This window comes from Phacochoerus africanus, chromosome 3 (genome assembly GCF_016906955.1).
Source record: "Phacochoerus africanus isolate WHEZ1 chromosome 3, ROS_Pafr_v1, whole genome shotgun sequence".
Lineage (NCBI taxonomy): Eukaryota > Metazoa > Chordata > Mammalia > Artiodactyla > Suidae > Phacochoerus > Phacochoerus africanus.
This window is the reverse complement of record NC_062546.1, coordinates 123,290,281-123,303,184: the sequence shown is the minus strand read 5'-3', so window position 1 is coordinate 123,303,184 and position 12,904 is coordinate 123,290,281.

Genomic DNA, 12,904 nt, shown 5'->3' with positions numbered 1-12,904 from the left:
CCAATTTCTGAATGTTAATATTGTATCCTGCTATTTTGCTGAATTTGTTGATCAGTTTGAAGTGAATAGTTTTTGTGTGGAGTCCTTAGTGTTTTATATATATAATAATATGTCATCTGAATAGAGTGACAATTTTACCTCTGCTCTTCCAATGTGGATATATTTTGTTTCTTTTGTTTGATTGCTGTGGCTAGGACTTGCAATACTATGTTGAATAAAAGTAGAGTGGGCATCCTTGTCTTATTCCAGATTTTAGTGGTAATGCTCTTTATTTTCTACATTGAGGATTATATTGGCTATGTGTTTGTCATAATGGCTTTTGTTATCTTCCCTCTAAACCCATTTTGGTAAGATTTTTTTTATTATGAATGGATGTTGTATTTTGCCAAATGCTTTTTATGCACCTTTGAGATGATTATGTGGGTTTTGACTTTTCCTTTGTTAATGTGGTGTGTGACATTAATTGATTTGCATATGTTGAACCATTCTTGTGAACTTGGGATGAATCTCACTTGGTCATGATATATGATCTTTTTTGTATGTTTTTGGATTTGCTTGACTAAAATTTTGTTGAGAATTTTTACATCTGTATTCATCAAAGATATTGGCCTATAATTTTCTTTTTTGGTAGTATCTTTGTCTGGTTTTTGTATTAGGGTGATGGTGCCTTCATAGAATGCTTTGGGATTGTTCCTTCTTCCTTATGATTTTGAAAAATCATAACCCATCATTAAGAAGGATGGGTATATGTTCTTCCTTGCATATTTGGTAGAATTCACCTGTGACTCCATCTTGTCCTGGACTTTTGTAGGGGGAGTTTTTATGACATATGTAATTTCATTTCTTGTGATCAGTCTGTTCAATTGATCTATTTCCGTTCGATTCATTTTTACTGGGCTGTAAGTCTAGAAAGTTGTCCATTTCTTCTAGGTTGTCCAATTTATTGGCATATAATTGTTCATATTATACTCTTATTTTGTATATTTCTGCAGTATCTGTTGATATTTCTTCTTTTTCATTTCTTATTTTATTTATTTGAATTCTTTCCTCTTCTTGGTGAGTCAGACCAGAGGTTTGTCAATTTTTTTTACCCTTTCAAAGAACCAGCTCTTTCTTTTATTGATTTTTTTCTATTGTTTTTTTAATCTCTATTTTATTTATTTCCTCTCAGATCTTTATGATTCCCTTCCCTCTGATGCTTCAAGTTTTGTTTTTCTTCTTTTTTTAATTCATTTAGGTGGTGGGTTAAGATATTTATTTGAGATTTCTCTTTTTTGAGGAAGGCTGTATTGCTATGAACTTCCCTCTAAGCACTGCATTAGTGGCATCCCATAGATTTTTAATGGATTGTGTTTTCATTATCATTTCTCTCAAGGTATTTTTTAACAGGACCACATCTAGACATATCATAATAAAAATAGAAAACGTTAAAGATAAAGAGAGGACTCTAAAGGTAGAAAGAGAAAAACAAAGGCTTAATTATAAGGGAACCCCCATAAGGCTATCAGCTGACTTCTCTGCAGAAACACTCCAGGCCAGGAGAGAGTGGCAAGATATATTCAAAATCCTAAAAGGGAAAAATTTACAGCCTAGAATATTCTACCCAGCAAGAATTTTCTTCCAACAAGCAAAAACTAGAAGAGTACAGCAATACTAAACCTATTCTAAAAGAAATACTGAAAGTGTTTCTCTAAATAAAAAAGAAATAAGGAATAGGATGGAGGAAATCACAATGGGGAAGTAATCACTTAAATAAGCCAGTATACAGATCTAAAAGGGGGAAAAAAAACTATTGTAAAAGTGATGATAAACAATGGAACCTCAAAAGGACAAACAGAAGACGTTAAAAAAAGGACTCCAAAACCATAAAATGTGGGGAAGGAAAGTTAGAAAATATAGACCTTTTTTAGAATGTGTTTGAGCCTATATGAGTATCAGGCTAAAGCAAGCAGATACAGGAAGGGGTTAACATACTTGAAAAACAGTGCAACCACAAATCAAAACCAAACATTACATTTATAAAAACAAAAAAGAAAAGTACACAGCATAAAATAAAAGGAAATCATCCAACCAGAAAAGAAATGAACAAAGGAGAAACACAGAATCAACTGGAACACAAGGTCTAAAATGGCAATAAATACATATTTATCAATAATTACCTTAAGTGTCAATGGACTGAATGTTCCAATCAAAAGACATAGATGGAGACAGGATAAAAAAACAAGAGCCTACAATATGCTGTCTACAGGACTCTCACCTTAGGACAAAGTGCACATATAAATTGAAAGTGGGGGGATGGGAAAAGATATTTCATGCCATGTGGTAAATTTCTAGTTTCATGCTACTGTGGTCAGAGAAGATACTTAAAATAATTTCTATACTTTTAAATTTGTTGTAGTTAGCTTTGTGCCCCAGTAGGTGGTCAATCCTTGAGAATGTTCCATGTGCTCTTGAAAAGAATGTATATTCTGATTTTTCTGGATGTAATGTCCTGAAAATATCAATTGTGTCTAAATTTTCTATTGTGTCATTTAGGATCTCTGTTGCCTTATTGATTTTCTGTCTAGAGGATCTGTCCATTGATGTTAGTGGGGTGTTAAAGTCTCCTACAATTATTGTATTCCCATCAGTTTCTCCTTTTATGTCTGTTAGTATTTGTTGCATGTATCTGGGTGCTCCTATATTAGGGGCATATTATTGATGATTGTAATATCCTCTTCTTGAATGTATGGTGTTAACATTGAGTAGTATCCTTCTTTGTCTGTCTTTATGGCCTTTATTTTAAAGTCTACTTTGACTGATATGAGTATTGCAACTCCTGCTTTCCTGTCTTGTCCATTGGCATGAAATATCTTTTCCCATCCCTCCCACTTTCAATTTATATGTGTGCTTTGCCCTAAGGTGAGGGTCTTGTAGACAGCATATTGTAGGCTCTTGTTTTTTATCCTATCTCCATCTGGTCCTCCTCCTGGTTTCCCTCAACTGTGGTGTTCTGCTCCCCAGCCCATGGTGCACTGCTCCCTATCACCTCAGGCTGTCTCCACACAGCCAACCCTAGTTCTCTCCCTGGAACTGACCTCCAGAGCCTGAGTCTCAGATTCCAGTCCCCGCCCAAACATCTCAGCCTATGGTGTCTGGGGGTGGTGGTGCAGATTATCTGTGTGGCTCTCACTCTGCTTTGCCCTCTTCAGTCCACCTGCTCCACTTTTCTCCACAACTTTGAGGTCCCTCTGTCTCAGAGGATTTCCCTGTTAGTTAAGTGTCTTTCCATGGTATGGGTTCCTTTCTTCTTTCACAGCTCCCTCTCAGGAGTGAAGACTGTTAGTTCCATCCTGATTTCTTTTCTCTCTCTCTTTTTTTGCCTTGTGTTCTAACCAGTTATGTGGATGGTTTCTTTCCCCTTTTAGGAGGTTTGATGTCTTCTGCCAGCATTCAGTTGATATACTGTGAGAATCATTCTAATGTAGATGGGGTTTTTTGATGTGTTTGTGTGAGAAAGTGAGTGCCAAATCTTACTCCTCTGCCATATTTATCCTTCCTTGATTAACTGGTCACTATAAATGCATGGATGTAATTGCATTTTTGTTTCAATACACTATAGTTAATATATCATCTTTGTTTAGTGGGATTCTATTCAAATTGGCTCCCAAGTTGTTTTTTTCTTATATTATCTCAGTAGTATTTTCTATCTGGCTTCTGCTCTATCTGTCACAACAAGATATTCCATCTTTTAAATATATATGTGTGAATTTTGTTTACCCTTTCAAAGAAATAGATCTTTGTTTTGTTGATTTTTTCTTTGTTTTTTTAATATTAATTGTATTGATTTCCTGTCTGATATTTATTATTTCCTTCATTCTGCTGACTTTAGGTTTTGTTTGCTCTTCTTTTTATAATTCTTAAGTCTTAGGTTAGGCTCTTTATTTGATATTTTTGTTGTTTTTTGTGGAAGGCATGTATTTCTATGAACTTCCCTCTAAGAACTGCTTTCGCTGCTTCCCATAGTTTTTGTGTGGTTGTGTTTTAATTGTTGTTTGTCTTTAAGTATTTTTTAATTTCCTATTTTATTTCCTTATTGACCATTGCTTTTTAGTAACATGTCATTTAGTCTCCATGTAGTCGTGGTTTTTTTCCTTGCTTATTTTTCCTGTGGTTGATTTCCAGTTTCATGCCATTGTGATCATAGAAGATGCTTGAAATACTTTATTTAAAAAAATAATTTCTACACTCTTAAGTTTGTGCAGCTTATTATTTTTGTGCCCTAGTATGTGGTCAACCCTAGAAAATGTTCCATATGCACATGAAAAGAAGGTATATTCTGATTTGGCAGAGGTGCAAAGATTGAAAATATCAATTACCCTTGAAAATAGCAATTAAATCTAACTATTCTATTATCATTTAGGATCTTTTTTGCCTTGTTGATTTTATGTCTAGAAGATCCATCCATTGATGTGAGTGGAGTGTTAAAAAGCCATTTATGACAAACCCATAGCCAATAATACTTAATGGAGAAAAGTTGAAAGCCTTCTGACTAAAGTCTGGAACAAGACAAAGATGCTCACTCTCACTACTTTTATTCAATATATTATTGGATGTCTGAGCCACAGACAAAAGAAATAAAATGTATCCAAATTGGAAGAGAAGAGGTAAAATTGTCATCATATGCAGATGACTCCACACAAAAACTGAAAACTAAACACAAAAACTACTAGATATGATAAAGGAATTCAGCTAAGTGTCAGGATACAGGATTAATGTTGAAAAATTGGTTTCAACTCTGTATACTAATAATGAAATATCAGGAAAGGGATTTAAAAAAAAAAACATTTAAAATCACACCAAAAAAAAAAAACCCTAGAAATAAACCTGACCAAGGAAGTAAAAGATTTATACACTGAAAACTGTAAAATTAATACAGCAAATTAAAGAGGATTCAAAGAAATGGAAAGATATCCCATGCTCCTGGATTGTAAAAAATAATATTGTTAAAATGGCAATACTAAAAAATACAATAAAATAAAAAATAAACAACCCAAATGTCCATTGACAGATTGGATTAGGAAGATGTGGTAATATATTCACAATGGAATACTACTCAGCCATAAAAAAGAACAAAATAATGCCATTTGCAGCAACATGGATGGAACTAGAGACTCTCATACTGAGTGAAGTTAGTCAGAAAGAGAAAGACAAATACTATATGATATTGCTTATATCTGGAACCTAATATATGGCACAAATGAACCATTTCACAGAGAAGAAAATCATGGACTTGGAGAATGGACTTGTGGTTGCCAAGGGGGAGGGAGTGTGATGGATTGAGAGCTTGGGGTTAATAGATGCAGACTATTGCCTTTGGAATGGATTAACAATGAGATCCTTATGTGTAGCACTAGGAAGTATGTCTAGCCACTTATGATGGAGGCCGATAATGTGAGACAAAAGAATGTATACATGCATGTGTAACTGGGTCGCCATGCTGTACAGTAGAAAAAAATGTATTGGGGAAATAAAAATAAAATAAAATAGCAATACTACTCAAAGCAATGTGAGTAGTTTAATGTGATTAAACGTACATTTAAACTACATTAAAATTTAATGTGATCCCTATCAAATTACCCATGACATTTTTTACAGAACAAGAACAAATAATCCAAAAATGTATGTTGGAGCTTAATGGACCCAGAATTTCCAAAGAAATCCTCAGAAAAAAAGAAAGAGCCAAGATGGAGGCATAACTCTCTCAGATGTTAGACAATACTACAAAGCTACAGTAATCAAAACAGTGTGATATTTATACAAAAACAGATATCAACGGAATAGAAATGAGAGCCCAGAAATAAACCTGCACACCTACAGTCAATCATTCTTCTACAAAGGGGGCAAGAATATGCAATGGAAAAAAGAGATTCTTTTCAGCAAGTGGTGCTGGGAAAGTTGGACAGCTACATGTAAATCACTGAAACTAGAACAAACATTCACACCATGCACAAAAATTAACTCAAAAGCCTTTAAACATAAGACATGGCACCATAAAACTCCTAGAAGAGAACATAGGCAAGACATCCTCTGACATAAACCATGAAAATATTTTATAAGGCCAGTATCCCAAGGCAATTGAGATAAAAACAAAATAAACAAATTGGGTCTAATCAAACTTGCAAGCTTTTGAACAGCAAAGGTAACTATTTTTTAAAAATGAAAAGACAACTTATGGAATAAGAGAAAGTATTTGCAAAGGATGCAATTGACAAGGGCTTAATTTCCAAAATATATAAACAACTCATACAACTCAACAATAATGACGAACAACCCAATTGAAAAATTGACGAAGACCTTATGTCCAAAGAAGACATAAGGATGACCATGAAAAAATGCTCAATATCACTAATTATTAGAGAAATGCAAATTAAAACTACAGTGAAGAACGACCTCACATCAGTCAGAATGGTCATCATTAAAAAGTCTACAAACAACAAATGCTAGAGAGGATGTGGGGAAAAGAAAACACTCCTACACTGTTGCTGAGAATGTAAGTTGGTGCAACCACTATGGAAAACAGTATGGAGATTCCTCAGAAAACTAAATATACTACTACCATATGACCCATAAATCACACTCCTGGGCATGTATCTGGACAAAACTATAGTTCAAAAAGGTACACGCACCCCTATGTTCACTGCAGCAATATTCACAATAGCTAAGACATGGAAAAACCTAAATGCCCATAGACAGATGAATGGATTAAGATGTGGTACTATAGAATATGAAAATGGAAAAAAATGCTATTTGCAGCAACATGAATGCAACTAGAGATTATCCTACTAAGTGAAGTAAGCCAGAAAGAGAAATGCCATATTATATTCCATATGTGGAATCTAAAATATGACATAAATGAACCTATCTACAAAACAGAAACAGACTCACAGATATGAAGAACATATTTGCGATTTCCAAGGGGGCTAGGTAAGGGAGGGGGATGGATTGTGAGTTTATGGTTAGTAGATGCAAACTATTAAATTTAGAAAGAATAAAAAACAAGGTCCTACTGTATAGGATAGGGAAATATATCCAATCTCCTGGCATAGACCATGATGAAAAATAACGTAAAAAAGAATGTGTATACATTACTGAATCACTTTTCTGAACAGCAGGGATTGGCATATTGTAAACCAAATACATTTTAATAAAAAAAATTAAATATGTGTGTATAAATATATATATTTCTTGCCCCATACCTGGGATCAATCATTTCTCCCAGAAGTTCCTGTTCCTTTTAGTGTGATATGCAGAACCACAATCTGAGCTCTAGGAATTCTTCCTACTTTTCTGGTTTGTCACTATTTTTCAAGAATATTTTAGTTTGCAAAACTAGGAAATATGTGTGTTACTGAGTTTATACTGATATTTCTAGTTCAAATCCACAATTATAAGATTTTTATTTAGCCCATTTGATCTTGCATCTATATCATTTTTTTCTTAGGCATTAATTCTAGTTATTAATAATACTAAAATTGGTAGATTAGAGGATCACATAATCAGTCTCAGACTGTGTTTTTATAGCTACAACCTACCCACAATAATCTAGAATGGAACACTACTTCAGCTATATGATTACTTAAAAGACTTTACATTTTGGGTTTTATTTTGCAAATTGTCTTTGTCTAAGGCTATAAACCATAGGGATATACAAATTACTGTGCTTTCAAGTTACTCAAAATATTTCATTTGCCATTATGCAACCAACTGGATACACAGTTTAAAGTTCATTTAGTTTATTTTGGAGTTTTAAAGAAAATTTATGTTAAATTTGCTTTGTAATTAGGTAAAATATTTCATGGTGCTAGGATAAAATATATAAAATAAGCCCTCTTTAAAGAAGTCTACCTTCTATCCTTGTCCTCTTCATTTTATTCATTTGTCAGCATAAGTCCATGTGCCTGACTCACAGAGAAGCCAAACAAACCAAAAAGTCAGGGTTTGGAGCAGAAAAAGAGCCATGCAAGGAGATGGGTGGCTCTTGCCGCAAAATATCCTGAATTCTCTGAACCAAAACTGCAAAGCATTTCTAAAAGCAAGGTGAAGGAGGGACGTGGTTGGTTATTGCAAATTTCTTGGTGCAGAAATCATTTCTTATAGCTGTCCACAGAGGTCAGATCACATTGTTCCCATAAACCTTCAACTAGATACATGTTATACTTTCATAGAGAGACTAAAGCAGAGGATATGGGGAAAAGGCCTGCCCAGGAAAGCCCAAAAGGGTCCTACTCAGTTAAAACTCCCCCCTTTTCTTTGCTACTCCTCAATATTGAGGAGTGTTGGACAAGAAAAAGAATAAAAGTTCAGATAAAGAGGTTAATCATAAACTTGACAGAGGTGCCCACAGGGTCCTGGTCAGTTTCACCAGCAGACACTGCTTTGAGAGTGGCTGGTGGCACCTGAGTTTGACAGAGATACTCCAGTTTTACTTCCAAATGCATTTCTCTCCTCAATAGCCAAGGCAGATGTCATCATTAGTGATTTTAGTGCTTTTCTAGATAGGAGAAGATGCAAGAATTTGGGTCATAAAATCTTCTGAAAGTATCTGACTGTCTGAAGCCTGGTTCTGTCCATTTTTCCCAGAGCACAGAGTACCTCATTCCTGATGTCCACCCTAATTTCCCTTTAGGGGGTACTGAAGGTCAGCAACTGCAGTAGCTATTGACCTAATCCTTGTAGAAGTAGGTGACAAGTGCCAATTTTTCGTTGGCAGGGTCTCCTCAGTGTTATACTTGTCCATTGTTTGGGGAGCATTTCATTCCCCGGTACTAGGAAAGCTCATTCCAAGGTCTGGTGAAGATTTTATTGATAGGCCACTCAGTGTACTTTTACTGGCCTAGGCCTTATTAGCAGTAGCCAAAATTTTCTGGACCATCTATCTTACGGTCCAAGAAAATATTCCCTCTTGTTCCTTCTTCCAATATCCAGAGTCACACAATTACAATCATGGATTTCATATGGAACTATGAATTATAAGAGGCTCAATCACACTTTTGTTAATTCAAGAAGCAGCAATTTTGTAAAACAGGCAGTATAAGTCATGATGTAACCAAGAAGGACCCTGTGAGGCCTTCCCAGAGTCTTCCACTTGCCTTTTTATCTATATAAAAACTTTAGAGAACCAATTTAATCAGGGAAGTGAAAAGAAAATACAGAGAAAAAAGAAAACAGTAATCATAATTCAGCCATTCAACAAAGTCAAGGACCTTCAGTTCTTCAAAGACTATAGATAGTATTCTGAGCCATGTCCTTGAAGCTGTTTTGTAGGTGCTGAAGCCTCACCAGGTAGAAGTCAACTGTGTGCTGCCCACAAGCACATAGACCCCAGAGTGGCTGGAACCAGAAGGTTAATGATGCTGACTCCTAATGACCTCACCACCCACCAGTCAGGAAAATGTCCATGAGCTGACCATACCACACTCCTCAAACACTATAAGACTCCTCAATACCCACTCTAAGGTGGGGGCACAGTCCTTGAGACACTAGCCTGCTGTGTCCCCCTCTTTGCCTGGCAATTAAGGGTACTTTTTCTGTTTCCTCCAACTCTGTCTCCTCATTTCTACTTGGCATCAGTGTACAGAGGCCGCTGACATTTTGCAACAGTAAGTTGTTGCAAATATCTCTTGGTTTCAGAAAAGATGTATTAATTTTTTTTCTTTCCTATACCATTCACAGGTGGGCTGGGTCAGGATGTTCCCTGTGAGTTTAATGAAGTTATTTTAAAGCATGTGTCCAGCATTCCCTGAGATGGGCCATCATGTGTCCTATAAGATATACAAAGATTAATCTAAAAGAACAGATCTAATATGGAATCAGATTTGTTATTCCTACTACAATTCCCCACTGTTAATGACCAGTCAGATTTGTTATTCCCTACTAGAGTTCCCCACTGTTAATGACCTGTGGGAAATGGGGCGATGACCTCTCTGACTACTTCCTGCTGAACTGGGGCAATGAAGGGTGTTTGTGGAATGGAACTGATCAGCCTTGAGCTGGGAATATTTCTTAGACTCTTTGGTAAACAGCCCAATTCTCTTTCCTTCTTTGTCTATAATTATTTGAACCTGATTTAGCTCTGTTGTTATCTAATTTGTAATTGGGCTTAGGCTCTTGGTTCCAGTTCCCAATACCTACCTACTAGCATTCAGACTGTCGTGGCTATGCTAGTTACCCATGCTGTTCCACTGAACAAGATTAAACAAGTAAGTTGACTCACCCTGTTCCAGCTATAATGAAGGAACTATCTGGGAGAGGAATTTAGACAGTAAATACCTCAATTAACAGAATCAGAATTTGATATCCATTGAAATAGTCTCTTTCTCTCTAAAAAATCCTCATTTTTAAATCAAATATGACCACATTTAGATGAGTTTGTTTTCCAAATGAGTCTAGTTAATTGATCATAATTTGCCCCTTTAAATTGGCTGTGCTGGAATGTTTTCAAGGAGGTTCAGACTGAAATTTTAAAAAGCCTCTTGGGGCCAGGACAGCCATGTCAAGGACCTCAGATTTCACCTTACAAGTTTGGGTGAATTCCTTCTTTTCGAAGTCTGGAAAATACCTCGAGATTTTTTTTGTACCTATTGGAAAGCAGCCTTCCTAATTTATCTGAAAAAACTGTTGGGAATCTAAGAGTTTCCTGTCTCTGGAAGAGTTAGGCAAAGAGAAAGGACAAACACTTCAACTCTCCCCAAAAAGATATAATCCACCAAACTTCTGCAAGTCACAACTGGCCTGAGGGGAGAAATTTCCCCACAAATGGGAAAAAACACAGATCAAAAGCCAGTAATATCTCAGGCAAAACCAAAAAGCATCACCATATTCATAAGCTTACTCAGTCTTACACACTCAACCGCTCTCACCAACAGTTTGATTAAATCTGAGATTCCATTAGACTTCCAAAATAGCTTACCTAGTTTAGCAGTGTGACTTAAAAGTTATCAGAAACATGTTTTGAAAAACATCCTTCTTCTTGAAGATGTGGCAGTTTTGCAAAGCATCAGCTTAACTGTCTATTAAAGACTTTAAAAAACAAGGTTAGGAGTTCCTGTCGGGCGCAGTGGTTAACGAATCCGACTAGGAACCATGAGGTTGCGGGTTCGGTCCCTGCCCTTGCTCAGAGGGTTAACGATCCGGCGTTGCCGTGAGCTGTGGTGTAGGTTGCAGACGCGGCTCGGATCCCGCGTTGCTGTGGCTCTGGCCTAGGCCGGTGGCTACAGCTCCGATTAGACCCCTAGCCTGGGAATCTCCATATGCCACGGAAGCGGCCCAAAGAAATAGCAAAAAGACAAAATAAATAAACATCCTGTGAACAGTAAAGCGGCCCAAAGAAATAGCAAAAAAAAAAAACAAGGTTAAAGATCTGATCACAATTTTTCTTTACAAAGAAGCTTATCCAAGTTCCTATGACATACAACATTTTAAGATAACTAAAAATATAACATTATACCAGGACATATCCAAGTTTAAGAAACCTTATATAATTAATAGAATGTCTATAACCTGAAGAAGCTGATCACTCGTTTACAATACTGTCTGTGTAATTTAACATATCAACTAATCCTATTTAAATACATATATTTCTTTTTTTCTGAGCTGCCTCGGGGACCCTCTGAAGCATTCTAAAGTTAGCTGAAATCAAAAACAAAAACAAAAACAAAAACCTTAATCAGAATTTGATAGGAAATTTGTTATAAATATCACTTTTAGAAATATTTGGTCAGATAGAACCATAGGTCACTGAGACTTCTTCGAAATAAACACAGATTGCTTAAAGGTAAGAAAGTTCACAATCTGTTATCAAAAGCAACATTCTATGTAAACTTGTTCTCTTAGCAGAGAGGAACCAAATCTAGTCCTGCACTCGCCTACATTTAATAACAAAATCTATTTTCATAACTAAGCTTAACTTAATCTCAGCCTGATGTATATAAAACTCCTTTTCTACTCAAAACATATATCCCACTTTCCCACAACATAGTGAAATGTTTCCTTTATTATTTTAGTGGCTTTAATTATGTATTTAGATTAGAATCCTCAACTCTTAAAAACCTTAATTTTCTAGTGAAAACCAAGAGGCAAGTAATTGTTATCAACATCTGGAAAGACTGTTTTAGATAGATATTTTTAAAACATAAATATTCCTATAGTGTTTATCTTTTTTTTTCTTCTTTTTAGGGTTTGTACTTGCGGCATATGAGGTTCCCATGCTAGGGGTCTAATTGGGAGCTGCAACTGACAGCCACAGCCACAGCAGCAGCAACATGAGATCAGAGCTGTGTCTTCAACCTACACCACAGTTCACAGCAACAATGGTCCTTAACCTACTGAGTGAGACCAGGGATCAAACCCACATACTCATGGATACTAGTTGGGTTCCTTACCACTGAGCCACAATGGATACTCCTATAAAGTTTATCTAAAAGCTTTTATCTAGTTTGCATTTAATTCACTCATAAAATTTCATCATACCAAATTTTTTCTTGTTGACAAATTGGTAAAAGATACAGTGAAATTTTATTTATCTTCTATTATTCCTAGGTGAAGTCATTAAACCAGTTTTCTCTATAGGCATATGCAAAATGAACTACTATTAGAATTTCAAGAGTTTCGTCTCAACCAGTTTTCTCCAGAGTCTAAAGAATATAGAGGCCGTGCACTGTTAAAAAATCTTCTCTCTATTGCTAGAAGCATACTAAAGATCTCACAGTTTTGCAAAACATACCATAGGTGGACTATCAGATGGAATAGAGCTCTGATTATCCTGGCAGGTATTATCAAATACCAAATAAAAAAATGTAATGTAAAAGTCTCTCAGGATCACAGGTCCCCAGCCGCAAAAAGGGAAATTCTCATCTAAGGTAGA